The following is a 22,480-nucleotide window of genomic DNA, read 5'->3' on the forward strand; positions in this document are numbered from 1 at the left end:
GAACCGACCTACGAACAGATCGCTGAGCTCAGGGAGGGTTCTCAAGAAAGAGGCAGGCAGCAGGCAGCATGAGAACTGCCAGTCCTTTGTTTTTATTCCAGTCTGTTTGGTTTTTGTTTTTGTTTTTCCAATTTTTCCAATTTTTAAATTTAAAAAGATTTTAGATACATGCTTCCCAGACAAAATCAAATCACAGCCAGCAGCTCTGTCCGTTTTACTGAGCTCGCTAATTCTCCCATGTTGCCTAGCAGTTTAAAAAACACCTTCTCACACTTTACTTCGCGTGGTTCTCCCAGCAAGACGAAGCCTGGTACCGTTCGTCTAATTTCATGGGAGAAGCAACTAAACTCGGTGGACACACAGGTCCCAAGGAGAGCAGCCAGGCAGGGGCAGACATCTTTGAACTCTACCCTAACGACTGCTGGGGAAAACTGTGTCGTTACCTTTCCTCAAAGAGTGTTTGTGCGTTAGCGCAAGAGCATGTGCGTGCGTCGTTCTGGGTGGAACAGGAAACCTCGGATGGAAAGCTCTCTAAAAACAAGCTTGGGAGCCAGGCGTGGTGGCACACCCTTATAACCTCAGCTACTTGGGAGGCTGAGACAGGAGGATTTGATATTCAAGGCCAGCCTGGGAAACTTAGTGAGACCCTGTCTCAAAATAAAAAGAGCTGGAGACACAGTTTAGGTTGGTTTACCTCAAAAAAGAAGGTGATAACTAAGATGAGTGAGACTTGAGGGCTAGACTCTAATATCCAAAAGCCAAAAGCCATTTATTTAATTATGTGGCTACAAGAGACTAGAGAATTTTTGTTGTTGTTGTTGTTTTGTTTTTTGAGACAGGGTCTCACTATGTAGTTGAGACTGACCTGGTACTCACTATGTAGCCCAGGCTGGTCTCAAACTCACAGCCATCCTCCTGCCTCAGCCTCCCGAGTGCTGGGATTATAGGCATGCACCACCATGCCCAGCTGAGACTAGCGAATTGACAGGGACAAGGAAAGAGGACAGGAAGCTGCCCAAGCAGGAGGAGGGCCCAGATCTCCACCGAGGGAGCCAGAAAGGAAGCTGCACCCACTGGACAGCTCTGAGCAGGCCCTGAAGCACACACCCATCTAAACCAGGAGGGAAATGGGAGCCGATCTCCCCAGAGGCCCACAGGGATCTTGGCCTGCAGCGGTTCCTGCTGACTCTGAGCCTATGGAAAACACTTTCCTCCCGCAAAGATGTCTTCTGGAAAAGGCTGGGTGTGACCTTCACTGGCTCCGGAGCTTATTAGAGAGAGAATCAAAGCCACTGGTAAATAAAAATAATACTAAAGAATGAAAAGAAAGAGAATCAAAGGCAAAGACCAAGTTGAAAAGGCAGCTCATAGGTAGAGAACAGGAGAAATTTTACTGAAGAACAGAGGAAGAAGATAGATAAAAGAGAAAACAGTATTATCTTGGATCTCAGGCTAGTGGAAAATGAAATAAAAGAGGAGTGCTATTATATTTAGCTAAAGACAAAAGGATAAGAACGCATCAAAAATGATTTCAATTATATGATAATCAAAAATATTTTAAAGATTTCAATGATATCCTGAAAATCAAGAAATCACTGTGATAAGAAAGGGTAATACTAGTGAGGATATAAAAATGGATGCCAAACTGCTGGAGGAAAAAAAGCTGGTAGGTAAGGACACTAGACTGGGGTGGCAGTGCACAACTGTGACCCCAGTGCTTTGGAGGCTGAGACAGGAGGATCTCTGGGGGTTCAAGGCCAGCCTGGGCTATGTAGTGAGGCCCGTCTCAAAAAACCAAAAGCACAAAACCAAACCAAAAGAAAAGGCATTGGGAAAACCAGAAAGAAAGAGTAACCTTGCAAGACAGTAACACAATGGAACTCAGTGGTTTGACTTCATATGAAGAAATATTTGAGTGACATTTCGTGCTTGCAAAGCACTGTGTTTGGTGGAAAAAAAAAAAACCCAACAATGTTTTAAGAGGAAAATAAACAAAGGCAAGTCAAAGGGCTGGGGCAGACGGCACAAGCAAGGCTGTGACCTCCCAGGTGACCCGTGAGACAGCTGCTGGGGGCGTGGTGGGGGGCTGAAGAGGGTGGCAGGAGAGAGAAACTCCGGTGGAAGTGTATTTCTAAGCAGGGCCTCAGGAGCGCAGCTCTGGGGACGCTGCTTGAGTGATGGGCGAACGCGGAAGCAGAAGGGCGGTGCAGGCGCCCGAGTGGCCAGGGCAGGGCTGGCTGGCGGTGTTGGTTCTGGAGTCTCAAAACACCCGGCTTCAAAACCCGGTGCTGACGTCCTCCAGTGACCCCGGAGAAGGCCCCAGACTCCCCTCTGTCTGCAGCAGCGCGGTGCTGCTCCAGTAATGACGCGAGGGGGTGTCAGGGAGGGGGCGCCCTGGACCCCGCACAGGGACAGAAACTGGGTCTGGGGACAGGGGCTGCCTTGCTGCTGGGCACCACGGCACCGAGGGTGAGGGAAGGGATGAAGAATCCTTAGAATTCAGCAGCCAGGCAGAGGAGGGCGGAGTAGATGGACTTCCACACTCCTAAAAGACACCAGTAGAGCCATCGGCGAGGGCGACTGACCCTTAGAGAGCTGCTGCCACGTTTATTACAGAACAAGATGATCTGTGTAAAAATGACAAAGCCCAGGAAATGTGAAGAATTAACTAGAACGCCCATATGTGAGACACAGCCATAGTTAAAATCCTAGAGATAGCACACCTGTAATCCCAGAACTCTGGGAGGCTCAGATCGGAGGATCACAAGTTTGAGCCCAGCCTGGGCAACTTAGTGAGAACCTGTCTCAAAATGAGAAAAATTTTGCAAGATGGTGTGCCGCACACCTGTAATCTCAACACTCGGGAGGCTGAGACAGGAAGTTCTTGGTGAATTTCAGTCCAGTCTGGGCTACACAGTGAGTTCAAGGCCAGCTTGAACTACATAGCAAGACCCTGTCTCAAAAAAGAAAAAAAGAGAGAAATTTTTAAAAGAAGGGTAGAGTTGTAGTCCACTGATAGATCCCCTAAATTGTGCCGTAATACTTAGTTTTGTTTTCTACATACCTGTGCATGTATGTGTGAGTGGCAAGATGAACCCTACATTTTTTCTTTAACTTTCCTCTGTACTTTCTCACATAGATCTGCTGTGCAAACCTACTGAACCTTTGAGCATTTTCAATTCTCCCTAATGTACATACTGGAGTGATGTTAAAACCGTTGCACTATTTAAGTGGAAAGTGTTGTATTGTGTTGCTACACATTCATTCTTTTTTTTTTTTTTTTTTTTTTTTTTTTTTTTTTTTTTTTTTTTTTTTTTTTTTTTTTTTTTTTTTTTTTTTTTTTTTTTTTTTTTTTTTTTTTTTTTTTTTTTTTTTTTTTTTTTTTTTTTTTTTTTTTTTTTTTTTTTTTTTTTTTTTTTTTTTTTTTTTTTTTTTTTTTTTTTTTTTTTTTTTTTTTTTTTTTTTTTTTTTTTTTTTTTTTTTTTTTTGGTACCAGGGAATCGAACTCGGGCCCTCGCAACTGTGAAGCAGGCAGCGGAACCACTAAGCCAAATTCCTGGCCTCATACTTGGTATTTCGATTTTTCAAATAATATATCGTGCGGTCAGCAAGCCCGCGCCTGGCCCTCTGCGTGGGGCAGGGAGCCGGTCTGCTGTCAGACACTGACTGGGCCAGGGACTCCGGCTTTAGTTTTTATTTGTTTAACTGCTGATGCAGTTGCACTCTTAATTTTTTATTGGCCACACACCATTTGCTTTTCACAGAATCCATTTTAACCCTTTTAAAGGCAAATGACAGAGGCAGGCATGTCTTAAGCGCTACTGGGAGAGCCACTGTGGGGCTCACACAGAGGACTTGCTCCGTCTTCCTAAGCTTCCGGCCCTGACGGAAGCTCTGGCACCTGCACCCCTCAACTGTTCATTGTTTAAGCGACATTGATACCCAAGGCTCAGAACCAGAGCCTTGGTGATCTGCTGTTAGTGCTATGTGCTGGTCCTTCTTCAGCGCAGTTCATCCAAGGGCTGGATTGAAAAGAACACAGATCATATATTTTCGACCAAATATGAGTAAGTTGCATGGCTTTCTGTAAGTCTGAAGAAGCACCTTGGACACTACAACTATGTACCGGAATTAATTTTCCTACAGAGCAGCTGGTACATTTCTTTTTTCCTGGCTGGTGGGGAACTGTATAGTGCCAAACATACTTGCCAGGCCTGGTAGCACAGGCCTGTAATCCCAGTACAGTTCTTGGGAGGCTGAGGCAGGAAGATCACCAGGAGTTGGAGGCCAGCCTGGGCTATATAATGAGTTCAAAGCCAGGCTGTCTCAAAAAACAAACTTACTTAGGTGATATGTAAAAGATCACTGTAGTAAAAACTTTTCATTGTCCAAATACTTCTTCTAAGAACTCATTCCCAACCATATTGCCCTGAATTATGCTTAGATGATCAGAAACAAAGCTGAGTGTGGTGGTGTGCACCTGTGATCCCAGCACTCAGGAGGCTGAGGCAGGAGGGTTGCTTCAGTTTAAGGCCATCCTGGGCTGCATAGTGAGGTCAGGGCCAGTCTACATAGCGAGATCCTGTCTCAAAAAGAAAAAGAGAAGGGCCAGGGACTTAGCTCAGTGGCACTGCACCTGCCCCGTAAGCCCAAGGGCCTGAATTTTAATTTTCAGAAATAGAAAAAGAAAAAGAACATCAGCAATGGATGGATCCTGCTATGGCCAGAAGGGTTGATCCCAGTCCTTCAGAAATGGAAAACTCTCTCACTAGGTGGAGGGACTAAAGGCTAAGAAACACTCAGACACCTGGCCAGCACTGGCAAAGGCCTGGGTTTGATCCTTGGCACCATGAAGGAGGAGGGGAACAGGAAATTTCGGGAACTAGGGTTTTTGTAGGCGGGTGGAGAAGCAGAGAGAGTGGATCAGCAAGCAGAGAGAATGTAAGAAATGGTGCAGAATGTTTCCTCGCTCACTGCCACGTCGCAGCTCTAGCTCCAGTGCATCCCCCACTTCCCTGCCCTTCCCGGTCCTGACCAGGGTTCATTTCTGCAGCTCAGACACAAAATAATTCTAAGAGGGCCACCCAAACCCCCTTTCACTGCCCAGCCTGGAAATAAAGACTTTGTCTCTATTGCAAATCTATGAGGAAGGGGAGTGTCTTCGCTCCTGCGGACCTGAGCCCATCTGCTCTTTTCTTTCGGAGAGCACAACCCTTACGAAGCATTTCCTGTTAAAGTGTTCTCATAAAATGCAATCAATTTAACTATGAATCTGAACAATTCAGTAAATATAGTCAGTTCAAACGCAGGATGATGTTAGTGTGGGGTTGCCTGGGGTATTCGTCATACTCAAAAAGAGTTCTAAATTCGAAAGGGTATTCCTCGCTATTGTTCACGACTAGACGCAGCCTTATAAAGCAAAGTGAGCATATTGTGAGACGTGAAGATTTGAAATCTTTTCCTATTAAAAATCTCTCCATTTGGGATACTAGAGCGTGGTACAACTAGTGTGGTAACTGCACAATCTTGTAACTACCAAGACCACTCAACTGTGCCTTTCAAAATGGTGAAATTCGTGTTACGTGAATCAAATTTCTATATAAATAAGAGCAGAACAAACAACAATCAGCCAAATACTTAGTCACGGCCAATAATGAGTGGCTAAATTAGATATAATAAAAGTAAAGTAATAAAATTAAATCTAGGGGTGACCTCTCGCACACACACTGCCTTCCGCTGTTCCCTACCTGGACAGGTCCCGGCTCTGACAGCCACCACCTCTGAGGGAGAAGGCAGAAGAGGGGCAGAGAAGTGGCAAAAAGGACCGAAGTCCTCAGGGGTCTGGAGCGCTCGGGCAGCAGGTCACTCCTATTCTGTTCCCCTTCTCCCTGGGAGCCTGAGCTTTCCCTGAAAATTAATGTCCAGAGCAACTCTCTGTCGCGAATGGTCCCTGTCGAACAATGGAGCTTTTGCCTTTCTCTCTCTCTCTCTCTTTTTTTTTGGTACCGGATCGAACTCAGGACCTTCTGCTTGTGAGGCAGGTGGCAGAACCACTGAGCTAAATCCCTGGACCCCTTTGGCCTCTCTGACAAGCGCTTGTTCTCCTCGGCTTGTTAACCGCGGATCCCACAGCTTATGTTTCTCTTTGTTCTCTGAGTGGTACCTGAAGAACTCCTTGGGTTCTTGCCTTGTTACGGGCGTGCTTCCTACCTGAGGTGTGATGGAGAAATCTCAGTTCCATGGTCCAGGCAGCAGAACAACAAAGTTCTCACGGATTTAGCTCCTATTTCAGACAAAGACTCTTGAATTCATTACAATGAATTCATTAGAAATTGTATTTGTTACCAACCTGCTGGTACAGAACTGCAATCCCAGTAATTGGGAGATTGAGGCCGGAAGATGGCTAGTTGGGGCGAGCCTGGATGACCCCTTTGCCCCTTTTCTTCCTCTGTCACATTATCTGTTATACATTTCAACCCTTATTTACACTTTCAGTTTCTCATATCAGAGAAACTACTTGGTATTTACACACGTGTGTCCTTTTCATTCCACTTAATAGTACGGCCTCAATGTACACTCATTTAGCTACAAATGTCTCTAGTTTCTCATTCTTTATGGCTGAGTAGTACTCCATTTTACAAAAAATTCTTTATCTAATCTCCAGTTGTTGGGCAATTGGGCTGTTTCCAAGTGTTCGCTACTACAAACTGTGCCACTATGAAATGGGTGAGCGTATATTGCTGGGGTTTGATTCTTTTAATTGTTTTGGGAAGATACCCAGCAGGGGAATACCTGGGTCAAATGCAACCTATGGTCTTAGTTTCTTGAGAGATCTCCATCCTGATTTCCACAGTGGTTGCATATAGACCAATTTAGATAACCTGTTACTTCTTCATCAAATTGTTTTGTGGCATTTGTCTTACCCATGGTCATAGTCTGTGTAAACAGCTAACTGTGACCAGGGCTAGGGAGTGGAAGCTGTTACTTTTGTGAAAAGTCTGTTTCACTAATGAGACAGTTGTAACAATTCTAGCTACAATGTATGGAGGGTTTTCTGCCCACCAAGAGTACTTCTAAGCATTTCACATGCCCTAACTCATCTAAAAATTGGATAGAGTGCCGGGGCTTCAGCTCAGGGCGCCGCACCTGCCTTGCAAGCACAAGGTCCTGAGTTCGATCCCCAGTACCACACATACACAAAAATAGTTGGATATCATTACTATTACAAGATGAGTAACTACTATAGTAGCCTGGTGGGGTTTTGTTTGTTTGTTTTTAAGCAGGAAGACCCAAATTTAAAGTAAAATTGAAGACGGCAAAGGGGCTTGGTTGGTGGCATCCGTCTCCCTGGTTTCTTCTCCCACAGCTTCTGGGTCCTCCTCACTGAAGCTGTCCTCACGTGCGCTGCCCTCCGTGCCAGGCCCGGTGCCCCAGGATGTCGCGGTTCTGTCTGCCTCCGCGCTTGGCTCTGGAATCGCTCAGACTGGGGAGCTCTGATACTCTGCCCCTGTAACCTGCAGGGCTTTGATTCCGAGTGTGAAGGCAAAAACCCCGCGGGCACCGTGCACGGAGAGCCTCAAGCTTTGCTGTTTTCCTTCTTCCCGCCGCTCCCACTGCTGCGCAGGAAACGACCGCTGAAGAGAGAAACCAGGCAGCCCTTGGAATCCAGTCGTTCTGGTGGGAAGCGGACCGCTCTAGGTCGGGGAGAGGGTAGCAGTGCCCCGGGAAAGAGATCTGTCGTCTGTTTCACAGCTGAAGGCGGTAAGGTGTGCTGTGGCTTGAAGGTAGGCGACCTCCAAGTTTGTTGGCCTTGGGTGCTGCTTGAAAGCAGCTTTTCGATCCAGTGATTTGGAGAAGTCCCCAGGACAGAAAGGTAGAAAATCTAAAGTTCCTGCTTTTACTCTTTTAAATTTGAGATGCCCGTGAGACACTGAAGCGGCAATCTGCAAAGCTGGCATTTCAATGTTGGAGTCTGTGATTTAGGGAAAATGAACTTTTTTTTTCTTCTCTTCCTTTGCTCTCAGACAAGGATTTAATGAATTAACATCAAGATAGAAATTGTGATAGAAATTTTAAATATGTTTCCCCCGAGGTTAGTTTCAGTTCAGTGAGGGGAAATGTATGCCTTTTTCTCCTGTCCTCTCCTGCCTTTCCCTCTCCACCCTTCTCCTGCTAGTACAGGGCCTTGGGCGTCCTAGGTAAGCACTTTATCACTGAGCTACACCTTGTTTTAAAAAATTTCAAGACAGGGTCTTGCCAAATTGCCCAGGATAGCCTTGAACTGATGATCTTCCTGCCTCAGCCTCCAGAGTAGCTGGCATTACAGATGTGTGCCACCATGTCTGGGTATGGTGTGCCATTTTTTTTTCTTTAAAAAAAACCGCAGGGTCTCGTTATGTACATCAGGCTGGCCTTGAATTCGCCACATGGAGCCCAGGCTGGCCTCCATCCTCCTGCCTTAGCCTCTTGAGTGCTGGGAGCACAGGCAAAATTTCTCAGATTCCTGTCCCTTTATTTTGGGGTGAAATAAAATGGCAGGTAACTGCTGCTTGGGCTAAAACTATAAATAACAGTAGTTATTTATAGTATACGCCTGCATTTTTAGCCCTCATGATAAATCTCCATGTTAAAGAAGTAAATATCCTCTAGAAATATCAATGAATGTCTTGACATTTTGCCTCATCAAAAAAAAATCTCATGTTAAATATGTTTATAGATCAAACATGGTAAAATTTGTCTTTAATGTGCTTTTTTTGTGCTCAGCGGTTTATGTTAGTTTTTAAAATATGGATGGAAAGAGAGAAGAAGCTAATATTGTCAAGGTTGGAACTGTAACGGGAAATACACAAACACACACAAATTGTAGCACGTCGGATTGTCTGAGAAAAATGCGGCCTACGACTTTACAGTCCTACCTTTCTTCACGCAAAAAGGCTCAAATCTTCTTAACCAAGGTCGTTTACTAGGCTCTACTAAATTTAGCGTCTAGGATCTAATTAACAGAGTTTACAAAATGACTGACACCTAACTTACGTTTCTCTAATTGCTCTCCACAACAACCTTTCGAAGCACGTGATTCGAATCCCCGCGTGTCTTCGTACACATCTGGGACCCGCGCTGTCGCATTCACCGTGGGAGCGGATACATCACCCGGAGCTTCGTGGCCTTTCTGCTTCCCCTGCCCTCCCTTGCCTTCTTCCTCTCATCCCCACAAACTGTAGCTGCCTGTTTGTCATGATTCCTCTGTTGGGTTTCTTATTTTTAGCCGGGTGGCTATTTATTTATTAAACTTCTATTGGTACATTCTCGATATGCATAATAACAACATTCATCACGGGGAATTGGCACCTCTACATAATATTTCCTGCTTCTTCTTTTTCTCCCTCCCTTCCCTTTGGACCCCTCTTCCCCTCCTTATTTACAAAAGCTTTGTTTCCATTTTTTCCCTCTATTCCTTTTCTCGTCCCTTCTTTCCTTTCCCCTCTCCCTCTCCCTTGTTCCCCTTCTCATTTGAACATTTTCTTCCCATTTCCCAATATCTGTTATACATTTTGGTCCTTATTTCCACTTTCGGTTTCTTACACCAGAGAAACAATGTGGTACTTAAATATGCGTGTCCAATTTGTTTCACTTAAGAGTGTGGTCTCAAGGTGTATCTGGCAAGAAATGTCTCACACTTATCCTTCTTTATGGCAGAGTAGTACTCTGTTGTATTTTTAAAAACACATCTTCTTTATCTATTCGTCAATGGATGGGCATTTGGGCTGTTTCCAAAATTTAGCTATTTCAGGGCCAGAGATTTAGCTCAATGGTGCCGCTGCCTGGCTCGCAAGCACAAGGTCCTGAGTTCAATCCCCAGTACAAAAAAATAAACGCAAACAAAACAACAAGCCAATTTAGCTATTACTAATTGCACTGCTATAAGCATGGGAACAATTATATTGCTGTGGTATGATGCCTTCGATTCTTTTGGGAAGATACCAAGAAGGACTGGTTTGAATGAAACCTCTAGTTTTAGGTTTTCCTGAAGAATCTCCACACGGTTTCAGTAGACTGGCACCAGTCTACCTTCCTTTGTCCCCACAGCCCCACCAGCATTTGTGATTGGTTGATTTCTTGATAGCAGCCATTCTTTCTGGAGTGAGGTGGAATCTCAGCATCGTTTTAATTTGCATCTGTCAAAAAACCAGGCGTGTTGAATGCGTTTTCATATATTTGTTTGCCTCTTCTACTTCCTCACCTGGGAAGTGTCTGTTCATTTCGGATGCCCATTTTTGGATCGGGTCTCTCAATTTGGGGAAACGACTGTGGCTGCAAACAAAGAGGAAATTTACTTCAGCCTTGTCCCTTCCTCTAAGTTTTACTCTTCTCCAAAAATCGGCCATTCCGTTCATTCCTCAAAGCCCTCTAGTCATTGTTTCCTGTGCGTTTTTACTGCGGTTGTAACTATGACCTGCAAAAAGGCTGCTTTAGCAACTTAGATACTGAAAGCATAATTCTGTCTAGATGTTTCAGTTCCTACTGTAACTAGCTACCCAAAACTTGGGGTCTTTAAAAGAACAACCATCCAGCCAGGCATGGTGACCTATAACTGCAATCCCAGCTAGCTGGGTGGCTGAGGCGGGATTGAAGCCAGCCAGCCAGGGCAGTTCGTGGGACCCTGCATCAAAGTAAAACGCAAAGGGGCCGGAGTGTAGCTCAGTGGCAAGGTGCCTGCCAAGCCCAGGGCCTGGGTCTCATCTCTGCTACAGCAACCAAACCAAACCAAACCAAACCAGCTCTGCGCGTGCTGGCGCCGCTGCACTTGGAGCCGCTGCAGCCCCCAGGGCTGGCGCAGGACTGGAACCCCGCAAGCTTCCTGGGCCTGGTGGGAACGGAGGAAAGGGTTGGGGGCTCCGGACTGCGGCTTCCTCCTTCTTCCTCTCCTTCTCCAGCTCCTTCTTCCTAGCTCAGTCTCTGTCTCTGCCTCTCCGTCGAGCCCTCCCTGCCTCCAGGGCCTTTATCGGTGGCTCCTCCCTTTTCTGTGCCCTCAGCCTCTCTCTCCCTGTCCATTCTGTCCTGCAGCAGGAGGGTAACCTGCATAGCTTTCTTCTTAAAATAACAACACGACCCTGCTGCGCCTCGTCCCATCTGTCACCCCTCACAACTGGCTCCCTAAACCCTCGGGGCCGCTCCATGGCCCAGTCCTCCGTCAGGGACACACTTTCCCCTCCCACAGGGCACAGAGGCTTCCGTCAAGGCCACCCATGCTTTCTTCTCGCGAGAATCACAACAGACGGGGCCCGGAGCTTCTGATCCAACTGCAGCAGCAGCAGCAGCAGGACGCAGAGAGGGGACGCAAATAATAAACTGTGTGACGTGTGTGCGCCAATTCCCGGGCGGCAATGAGATCAGTATGTATGGCAAACCTGAGCTACTGAAAATTTCACGAAGTGCAGCAGCCCCGAACAGTGTAGAACAAGCCTCTCTTGAAACTCTTTTTCTTTTTTTGGTACCTGGGCTCGAACTCGGGTCCTTGCACTTTCGAGGCAGGCAGCGGAACCACTCAGCTCAATCCCGTTCGAAACTCTCTTACTTGGCTGATTTACTTCACTCTGGTATCTCTGACACTGCAGTTCCTTGTCACATCTTTTGTTTTCTGTTCAGTCCTAAGGTTTCCTCCAGGGCCCTCTTCCTCTTTGACTTTAAATATTCTCTTGTTGGGTACAGTGGTGCACACCTGTAATCCCACCATTTGGGAGGCTGAGGCAGGAGGATTGCTGCGAGTTTGAGACCAGCCTGGGTGACACATGAAATTTTGTCTCAGAAAACCAAAAACCAAACTAAAACAAGACAGACAGAGTCCTTACTGGTCTGGAATGCACTTCTCAAAGGTCTTCTTGTCTCTCCTCAACCCTCCTTCAACCCCATCCCTGCTCCCTCTCCATCTGTCTCCCTGCGTACTCTGGGTTGTTGCACCCGACGTTACCTCCTGGCTGCCCTGCCTGGCATGACCTTGAACAATCTACATGACCTCTGCCTGCCTCCGATTTCTTCTTTCCTTTTCCTTTTTTGGCACCAGTGGACGATGAACCTTTCCACTGAGCTACATCCCCAGCCACCACCACCCGCTTTCATTTTCTCAGTACCGGGAACTGAACCCAGGACCTCGCACTTGTCAGGCAGGTGCTGCACCGCTGAGCTACATCCCCAGCCCTTCCAGCCCTTTTTAAATCTTTCAGGCAGGGTCTTGCTAAATTGCCCAGACTGGGCTTGAACTTGGGATGCCCTTGCCTCAGCTCCCAGAGTGCTGGGATTATAGGCGTGGGCCGTCAGGTCTGGCTGGGCTTCCTAACTGGAACATCAGAACCATGTCGTCTGCCGTCCTTAAACTGTCTGTATACAGCGGCCCCTACACAGTAAGGTCCCAGGGAAATCTCACTGTTCTGTTTTCCAGTCATATTTCCCGCTTCGTTAGTCTGTTCTTTTCCTTTCTGGGCCCTTTTAAGTTACCTCCTAAGCCCAGGCGTGCTCTTTGCCTCCCCTTCCTCCCTCAGCCTGTGCCCCGGCCCTGTCTCTGCTCCTGCTGCTCGCTGGCCTGCGTGCGGCTCTCAGCTCCCCCTTCAGACCCGCTGCTCTGGGGTTCATCTCAGCGAGTCCCCGGCCTGCCTGCGTCTCTGCGCCTCGGCCTCCCTGAGATGGGCCTTCCGTGAGAACAGGAGCCCTCGCTCCCTTCCTCCTCCCGGCTGCGGGCCCCGCTGCACCTCTCCAAAGCTCCCATGATGAACCCACAAGCTTGGATATCACATGGCTTCTCCTTACGCGAGAAACCCAAAGTATAAACACGATAAGGAGCCAAATAAAGGAAGATGACAGAAAACAGGAAAACGGGAGGAGACAGCCAGAGGAGGAGGGCACGGGGAGGGAAAAGGGGTGGGGAAGAACTGCGGGGCGTCGCGTCCACGCACCGACTCCCCACGATCACTGGGATCATTGCGCGCTGCAAACGTGGACTGACAAAACTTTTGAAGTTTCTAAAAATCACGCGTTCAACCCCTCAGCCCCCGCGCCTCCAGATGCAACTGTACGTGGGAGTCGGTTTTGAAGGAGGTTTCTGACGAAAACAGGGTCTTCAGGGTGGGGCCTCGGCCGACAGAACCGGGGTCCTTACGGGCACGGGTGCTGGCTCCGCAGACGGAAGTCCCCAAGCCGAGAACAAGACCAAGGAGAAACCAGCTGCCGACCGGACCGAACCAGACCTAACCGGACCGAACCGTGTGACCCCCGCAGACAGCAGCAGCTCACGGACGCTCCCCCGGGAGCACGGATCCCCGGGCCTGGCCTGCTTTCTCAGCCCCAAGACATTGCGGAAAAGTGAGATCAAACCCAATTCTAAATATAACGCTGTGTTTCACATACTTGCAAATCATTTCCCTTTTCTTCCTCTTTTAGAAGCAGATGGCAGGAAATCTTAAAAGCTGTTGCATAAACAGCTGAAGCGAAAGAGAACATTTACAATACCCACAGTCCAAACAGCGTGGCTTCTGGTGGGTACCATCGCTGCTCTTTGGTTAACAGGGTGACTTGAAAAAGTCGTCCAAATTGCTAAGATCTCCATAACCAGGCACCACCGGATACCCCAAGACTGTGAAGCACCCCAGTACAGGATGGAGAGCCTTGGGAAAGGGAGGTGTTGGAATAATCACTCGGATTCGCCTGTGGAAAACTCTCATGTTGTCTTTAACCTTCTTTCAGGCTGAAGACAACCGGAAGCAGAGACCACATCCGGCAGTGCTACTGTTTTAAGGCGCTGGGATGCTCCAGGCAAAAGGTCATTCCTTTCCCCAGAGCAGGCAAGGAAACATGTGAAATTTACACACTCCTGTTAATGTCATATCTGCTGAGAAATTAGAATGCCCCAACATTCAAGTTCTGCAGTGAAGTGATTTATACTGCTTCCTGTTCCACTTCTCAATCCTGGTGTACACCTGTAAGCCCAGCATTTGGGAGGCTGAGGCAGGAGGATTGCCGTGAGTTCGAGGCCAGCCTGGGCTACATAGTGAGTTCCAGGCCTGAATTACAGAACGAGACCCTGTTTCAAAAAAGTAAAACAAATCTCAATCATCTAAGATTTATATAAAGGCAATATTGAAGAAAATGGTTGTGGAAAAGAGCAACTGGGCCAGGTGGGTGACAATGCCTATAATTTCAGCTACTCAGGAAGCCGAGGGAGGAGGATCACCGGCCTATGTCAGTCTAAATGCAATTTAAAGAATTGAATTGCAGCCAGGCATGGTGGTGCACACTTTTATCCCAGCACTCAGGAGGCTGAGGCAGGAGGATCAATATTTTGGCCAATAAGTCAATGCTTATTCTGAATTCTAGTAGCCAACCTACTAACCTTAGTATGCGTGCAAAGCCAGCCTGAACTACATATTGACACCCTATCTCAAAAAACAATTAATTTAAAGGTCTGGGGGTTTAGCTCAGTGGTAGTGTGCACTTGTTTAGCTTGTGTGAACCCCTAGGTTCAATCACCAGTACTACAAAAAAAAAAAAAAAAAAAAAAGCTTTAGTTGGGGCATTTTGGGTCAGATCACCCTCTGTATTACCCAGCAGGCTGGCCTCAAAATCAGAGCTCAAGCGATCCTCCTGCTTCAGCCTCCTGAGTAGCTCACAGGTGCACACTGACACTTTTACCTGAAGTCTAACACTTTATAATTTTTTGGCTATTTAGGTATATCTACCTCCTAGCACACTGCCTAACACATACGAAGTGCTATTCAAATAATTCGCTTCACTAAAAAGACTTTGCAAACAGCGCTAAAGGGAAACACCAGCCTCTATCTTCGTGCTTAGAAGCGCCGGATATTTCCCTTGCACCAGAACGCAAGTCTGCCAACGCAGCCTCCATGATTGACAGAGGAGCAACGCCTCCTAGTGGGACTTCGGGGAACTGCACCTCTAACGGCAGGTGAGGTTTGAGCAAACTGATTGCTCAGGTCTTGCGACACCGGTCAGCTTCCTTAGATATTGCCACAGTTTCCCCTCCCTCCAACCACTGGGACGGCGCTCTGGGCTGCCCCAGCCTAGTTAGGAGCAACCACTGGAGTGGCTTAAGGTACTTGGCGAGGAGAGAAAGAGATGGAGGAAGGGTAGGTAACAGGTTCAATTTTTTTCATACCACGAACCATTTCTCAGCCAGGAGAGGCTGAGACAGGAGGACCACAAGGTGGAGCCCAGCCTGGGCAATTTAGTGACTTTAGTGAGACCCTGTGTCAAAATATGGGACTGGGGATGTAGCTGAGGGCAAAGGCCAAGGAGAGGAGGGGGGCACAGAGGGGAAGAGAGGGAGGGAGGGAGAGAGAGAGATCACTCCTAGGCCTTGTAATTCCAGCGCCTGGGAAGCTGAGTCAAGAGGATCGCTTCGAGTTTGAGGCCAGCCAGGAGCACACGGTGAGTTTAAGACCGGCCTGAACTACAGAGGGAGACACTGTCCCAAAAACAAACAAACAAACAACAAAAAACGCGCGCACATGCGCGCACCTCGCCAGCAAGGAGCACGCAACACTCAGGATTCTTCTGATGCACGCTTTATTGGAGTTTCTTCTACAATCTTCAATGGCGGAAAGACCCCGAGCCGGATGCAAGCCTGCCTTTATATTCACCCGGGCGTCGTGGCCTGTTTCTATTGGTCAATGCCAGCCTGCATCATTCTGACGAGCCAAGCGCCTCATCTGCGCAAGCGCAAACCACCGTCACCGGCGGACTCAAACCCGGAATTCATGTAGGGCATGAAGAACCCGGAAATAATGGCGCGTGACAACACACAACCCGAATTAATTAATTACTGAGGGTGTAGGAGTAGGGGAGTTCCAGTTTGTTGGCAAGGACAGGAAAGGGGTGAAGGTGACCCCACACTCTCCGTCTTCAGCCGGTGCTCCGGATCCACGGCCCCCAAGTGAACCTGCTGTCGCGAGCACGAACAGGAGTCGGATCCCAGGCTGTGAGCGCTTAAACGTCTCACTCGCCCCGAGGTAATGAAAACTACAAGTGATATGTCTTTAAAGGGGTTTTATTGTCACACAAGCAATGCAAAGCAATATCAAAGCAAATATCACAACCACAATCAGGAGAGCATTCTAGTCCTTCCCCTCAGTATCGAGACAGATGCCATACTGAGGCATAAGCTGTAACAGGGTTATACGACCTGAGTCCGTGACACCGAGCGCCGGGCTGTCGGGCAGAGATTCGAACTGCAACGTGACGATCAGCTCCGGTTCCAGCAGGGCCTCCGGCAGCAGTCGGTCAAGTCGCGTGACGCAGCGACGAATGGCGGTCAGGTCGGGTCGGGATGGACGACGACGACTGGTCTTGGGCTAGGGGTATTTATACCCCTAGCTATTCCTTATCGCTCGGGCCAGGTACTCCGGTCAATAGCAGGTGGTCGTAGGGTGGAGAATGTTTTGGAGTTTCCCTTTAGCATATGGTCGCAAGGCGGGAGATAAGGAAGCAGACGGTCGCAAGGCGGGCTTAGCTAACAGCTGACGGTCTAGGACAGCAAGGCAAGTATTTCTTATCTCCAGCTGTCAGTTGCATTAGGTCATAGCTGTTAGCTAGCTAAGCTGTCAGCTAAGCTGTTTGCTGCTAGTCACACAGGGCACTTTTTGCTTATTGATTCTATTAGTTTCTACCTATTGATTACATGCTCAGTACACCTGCTCACGGCCGCCGAGCCTCGAGGGGCAGCGCCGGGTGACCGCGGGACGCTTGGTCGGAAGCCGCCCGGCCCGGGAAGCTCTCAGTCAGGGTCGGCCTGGCCTTGGCCCTAGGCCTGGCTGTGTCCGGGAAGCCAGCTACTTCGGGGAGGAATCCGTGCGCAGGCCGGGAGGGCCCGGAGGCGAGCGTGGGAGGGAAGGAGGCGGCTGGGGTGAGGCGAATCGGAGGCAACCCTGAGGCCTCGGCCTTCCGCCCCCGCGCCCCGCCTGGTCTCCTGCGGGCGGGATCAGCTCGGTGCGCTGCTTGTGACCATGGCGTGACTGGTGTCTGCCTCAGAGAAAGGGCCTCCGCCGCCCACTCGGGACGCCTCCCCAAACCCTCTTCTCATTTCCAGTCAGACTCTCCTAACTTCCTTTGCAGCTTCGCACCTAGATGCTGTAGGACCACACGCTGGCACCTTTGACTACAGCAGGGCACAGGCTATGTTTTCCTGTATTGTCGTTACTGTTATTACTTATTTATGGTACTGGGTGCCACTGAACTATATCCCCACCTCTCTTTACAGTTTTGAGCTGCAGTCTCACTAAGTTGCCAAGGTGGGACTTGAATTCGCAACCCTCCTGCCTCAGCCTTCCATTGTGCTGGAATCACAGGCACGTGGCTAACTGTATCACTGGCTGGGTGCGGTGATGCACACCCGTCATCCCAGCATTCAGGAGGCTGAGGCATGACGATCGCTGTGAGTTCTAGGCTACTTAGTATGTTCAAGGCCAGCCTGAACTACATAGACCCTGTCTCAAAAAAAAAAAAAAAACTAGTAAAAAAAATTTAAAATCACGGAGTAAAGGCAGACGCTCAGATTCTGGACATGTGACTGTCCCAGAGCACCCACACAGGCGTGAGACAGGTGTCGCGGAGAGGCGATTTGAAGTCTTATACGATTTCCCAAAACAACGCTGTGGATTTAGCAGAGCCGCCATCTGAACTCCTGCCAAGGGAAAATATCTAATCAGGGTGATTGCACGGAGTGCTTTCCACCTGCTATGACGCTGCTCAACTTAATCAAAAAGCATTTATTAAACACTTAGCTACGCTGTGCAGCCCCCCCCCCGCGGTCACCATGGGGACAGGAAGGAAGCCGGGTTCCCCTGTGCGCCTGCCCCTGCGCCTGGTGGGGAGGCTGGGCCAAGTCCCCTGGTCGTCTGTGCTGTCCACTCCAGGACAACGAATGCGACGCTAGAATTGCGAACCTCAAGGCTCTTTCCTCAGCAGCACCCGGCCTTGGGTGGAAGACAGGCAGACGCAGGAAGACTTGCCCAAAGCAAAGGGTTTCTAAAACTGGTAAAACGGTCGGAAGCCCGGCACCACGCCTAGCTGACGGCCCCATCGAGGCCGCGGGAGCCGGATGTGGGCTGGCTACTCGCTCACACTCGCCACTCTCGGGACGGCCTTGCTGGTGTGGGTCTATGTGAGCGGCAGGGTCTCACTGTGTGGCCCAGACTGGCCTCGAACTTGTGACCCTCCTGCCTCAGTCTCCCAAGTGCTGGGGTTACAGGCGTGCACCACCACGCCCGGCTTTGGGTGTTTTTAACATCCTCCCCTACACTTGTGATTTTCTCTTCATACGAATATGGGCCACGTCATACGAATATGGCCAATGTAATTTCCCTGCTTAGCGTTTTCCATCCCAAGTTTTATTCAATGTGTATGATTTAGAAGCAGACCGGGCGCTAAGATGTGTGCTATGACACTGGTGTTTAAGTCACACAGCCACCCCCCCCCCTTTCCGTTTTGTTTTGGCTACTTTCCAATAACTTCTGGGGAGAAAACTTAATGTTTATTTATTTGGTACCAGGGATCGAACTTGGGTCCTTGTGCTTTCGAGGCAGGTGCTGGAACCACTGAGCTAAATCCCGGGCCAATTTTTAAGTATATATCATATTTATAGTGTTTATTTTCAAAGAACTTTTCCCAGTAACTTTCCAAAGCATGATTTTTTGTTTGTTTGTTTTTATTTCTTTTGTTTTGCTTTGCTGGCGTTTTTGAGGCACCAGCAGCGTGTTTTGAAATGCTCTGGTGTTTTTGTTTCTTTGTTTCTTTTTGGTTTTTTTTTTTTCCACTTTGTAGCCCTGGCTGGTCTCAGACTCAAGACGATCCTGCTGCCTCAGCCTCCAGAGTGCTGGGGTTACAGGCAGGTGCCACCGTGCCCGAGCATGATTTTGTTCAAAATACTTTAATTGTATAATAATGACCCTATTCCAATAAATACATCCACGTATGCACCAGTGTGCACAGAAAGAAGTAGCAAGTTCAGTACAGCAGTATGGGAAACGTCAAGGAACTGAAAGCAGCTAGTTCTGTAGTACTTGAGACTCCCTAATCAGAAGGCAGTGACTGGGTGGAAGAGACCGGCCCACCATGAACAAGTTCTGGTCCACCCCGCCCCCAGGACCACTGTCTCTTTCACTTTCCTTGTTGCCAGGACAAAACACCTGACACCTGCACCTTACAGGAGAGAGAGAGAAGTCTATTCTGGCTCATATTTCAGAAGTTTCCATCCACTGAAAGCCAGGGAGGTAGCTCACTGGCGCTGGACCTGCCTTCAAGGCACAAGGTGCTGAGTTCATTCCCCATACCTGGAAAAAAAACACGAGACAAAACAACAAGATTTCCATCCATTGGACCTTGAGACCATACTCTTAAGTGAAATACATCAGACACACGTTTAAATACCACATTGTTTCTTTCTTGTGAGAAACTAAATGTGGAAATAAGGATTAAGATGTATCGTGGATGCTGGGAAATGGAAAAAAAGTGTTCAAATGGGAAGAGAAACAAGGGAGGAGGGAGGCAGAAAGGAAGGACGGGACAAGAAAAAAGTAAAAACAGAAGGAAAACTGGAAACCAAGCTTTCGTACTCAGAAAGGTAAGGGGTTTGAGGGGGGAAATGGGATAAAATAAAATAAAATTTACTTTAAAAATAAAGAAGTTTCCATCCATGTTCAGCAGGCTCAGGGGCTGGAACCTTAGGGTGGAAGGACGGGGCAGGAAAAGCTGCTCACCGGAAGCTTGCACACTCTGGGAGAAGCCGGGGATTCCAGGCCACGCCCCCAGCGACAAGGCCCCGCCTCCTAGCCACGGCTCGCTTCCGTAAACTTGCGCCTGAACACGCACACGCACGCACGCACGCACGTGCGCTCGCGAATACTATTGACCAGTTTAAAACAAGATTTATACATGTAGTAGAAAAAGTTTGGGCCGGGGGTTTAGCTCAGTGGTGCCGCTGCCTGCTTTGCAAGCACAAGGTCCTGAGTTCGATCCCTGGTACCAAAAAATGTGTGTGTGTGTGTGTGTGTGTGTGTGTGTGTGTGTGTGTGTATTAGAAAAAAACAAATATATTAATGTGAAGCTAGGTGTGGTGCTGCACATCTGTAATCCTAGCTCTTAGGAGGACGAAGCAGGAGGATAGAGAATTCCAGGCCAGCCTGGACAACTTACTGAAAAGCTTTTCTAAAAAAAAGAAAACCCTGCTATGTGGTACATGAGGGGAAGGGGGTTTGTTCGTTTTGTTCGTCTATTTGTTTGGTACCAGTAATTGAACTCAGGACCTTGAGCTTGCGAAGCAGTCTCGGTGCCACTGAGCTAAACCCCGAGCCTATGTGATATGTGTTGTTAGAGTACACAGGAAAAACAATCTGGAATATACGCACATCACACTGCTTCCTGTGCAATCCTGAGTTATGTGCATAATTAAAAATAAGAAAATTTGCTTCAGCCGGGTGTGGTGGCGCACGCCTGTAATCCCAGCACTGGGGAGGCTGAGGCAGGAGGATCGCTGTGAGTTTGAGCCCAACCTGGGCTACATAGTGAGTTCTAGGTCAGTCTCGACTACATAGTGAGACCCTGTCTCAAAAACAAAAACAAAATACGCATCAAAAGTCACATGTGGTAAAAATTTTAGAATGCAGAAAATTTAAACGAATGAAAATATTTTTCTGCAGAGGGCTGTAATACTGATTATGCCGGAGGCAGGCTGTGAAGAGTTAACCCCACGATTGACTTGTTCATAGACGTGAGTCTGGCCAAAGCGTACGTGCAGAGGTCAGAGTAACTCGCACCCAAATTCATTCCCACAGCTAAAACCTTCAGACAAGGACAAAGTACTAATTACAAGCATGTATTTTGTCTATTCTGTTCTTAATTTGAGAATGCTTTGTGTTGTCCTTTATGAGCCTGGTTTAAATTAATTTCCATAGAAACCACACGTTGCCTTTACCCCAACTGATTGCCAATAAAAGTGCCTGGGACTGGCCAGCGCCTTTGTTGGTTGCACTGGCATTGGTCATCCTGGCACCCTGCTTTCTCTCTCCTCGTTCTGTCTCTTAGTGTTTTGTTTTTGTTTTTATTTTTATTTATTTATTTATTTTTTTTTTTTCCTCAGGCCTGCATCGAATACTGGGCAAGTGGGGACTGGAACCTGACTACAAGAGTCTCCAGCATTTTTCTATATTTCCAGTCCCTATTCAGAAGATGTAACCACTAAAGGTTTTTATATATTCTTGTGGGTTATTTTTATAAGAATACAAAACCCTTACAAATGTGGTGGTGACTTATGCCTATAATCCCAGCACTCAGGAGGCTGAGGCAGGAGGGATCAGTATGAGTTTGGGGCCAGCCCAGGCTAAATAGTGAGTTCAAAGACAAACCACTCTGAACTGTGTACTGAGACCCTGCTTCAAAACACAAATAAATAAACAAATAACCAAATATCTGAATAAATGTTCCCCTATAAATGGAAAGTGAATTTGTTTTACTTACCTATATCTCTCAGCTGCACATGTAGACCAGTGCATAGAGACCTATCCCCATTCTTTGTATGAAATGTAAAAACCCTTTTACTTTAGGAGGATGGGCATTAGGGATCTGATTAGGGATCTGATTCTTGATTCTTTTTTTTTTTTTTTTTTTTTTTTTTTATTTTTTGGTACTGGGGATCGAACTCAGGTCCTAGCACTTGCGAGGCAGATGGCAGAACTGCTGAGCTAAATCCCCGGCTTGATTCTTGATTCTCTCTCTGTCTTTCTTTCTTTTTTTTTTGGAGACAGGGTCTGGCTGTGTAGATCAGGCTGGCCTTGAATGCCCTGTGGAGTGCATGCTGGCCTTGAACTCGAAACAGTCCTCCTGCCTCAGCCCCCTGAATGCTGGGATTATGCTCTGTCTGTCTGTCTCTCCCTCCTTTGTCCCTTTTTCTTTTTTGAGCCGGGAGAGGCTAAGAATCTTGCTCTGTTGTCCAGAATGGGCTGAAATGAGACCTTCTCCCTCAGGCCCTGAATGCCTAGGATTGCAGGCTGCACCACCGTGCCTGACTATTTCTGACGGAAGAAACCTCCCATGGAAATGCTGCACGCCGGCCCAGCTGGTTGCTCGAGCCGGGACTGCACTAAAATGGAATCGGGAAAGAGCCGTGGTCAGCTGAGCTGAGCTCTAACTCTCAGGAGACCACCTGATTTTTGTGAAGGTGACAAAATTAATTTTCATGCTGAGTTTCTGTGTTTTCCTTAAAACTTTTAAATAAGTCTTGGTTTTGCTCTGGTACTTCATATATTTGGTATCTATCCAAAGATCAATCATTTTTGGAAATTTTAGCAAACTTGTTCTTTCACTCCTAAATTAGTCAGTGAAATGAAAATAAAAATCTGCCTCTGCCTTCAAAAACTGTAAATGTCAGGACTTGAGATCACAAGAACTGTAGAAGAAAAACAAAACAATAATGAGGGAGGGA

The 22,480-nt window shown here is 47.7% G+C and overlaps 3 long non-coding RNA genes across 3 annotated transcripts; all 3 read left to right on the plus strand.

The window, feature by feature from the left end:
- The first annotated feature begins 12,953 nt into the window (after positions 1-12,953).
- On the plus strand, positions 12,954-14,018 carry LOC104866042. The gene is made up of 3 exons (XR_781324.1): positions 12,954-13,353; positions 13,432-13,526; positions 13,735-14,018. It is a non-coding gene; the product is annotated as an uncharacterized LOC104866042 (long non-coding RNA).
- Positions 14,019-14,129: 111 nt separating this feature from the next.
- Positions 14,130-15,501, plus strand: LOC104866043. The gene is made up of 3 exons (XR_781325.1): positions 14,130-14,165; positions 14,717-14,953; positions 15,377-15,501. It is a non-coding gene; the product is annotated as an uncharacterized LOC104866043 (long non-coding RNA).
- Positions 15,502-15,746: 245 nt separating this feature from the next.
- LOC104866044 lies at positions 15,747-22,172 on the plus strand. Its single transcript, XR_781326.2, has 3 exons — positions 15,747-16,016; positions 21,140-21,243; positions 22,023-22,172. It is a non-coding gene; the product is annotated as an uncharacterized LOC104866044 (long non-coding RNA).
- Positions 22,173-22,480: the final 308 nt, after the last annotated feature.

The sequence above is a fragment of the Fukomys damarensis genome, unplaced genomic scaffold, assembly GCF_012274545.1.
Source record: "Fukomys damarensis isolate Sample0158 unplaced genomic scaffold, DMR_v1.0_HiC HiC_scaffold_18, whole genome shotgun sequence".
In the NCBI taxonomy this organism is placed as follows: Eukaryota; Metazoa; Chordata; class Mammalia; order Rodentia; family Bathyergidae; genus Fukomys; species Fukomys damarensis.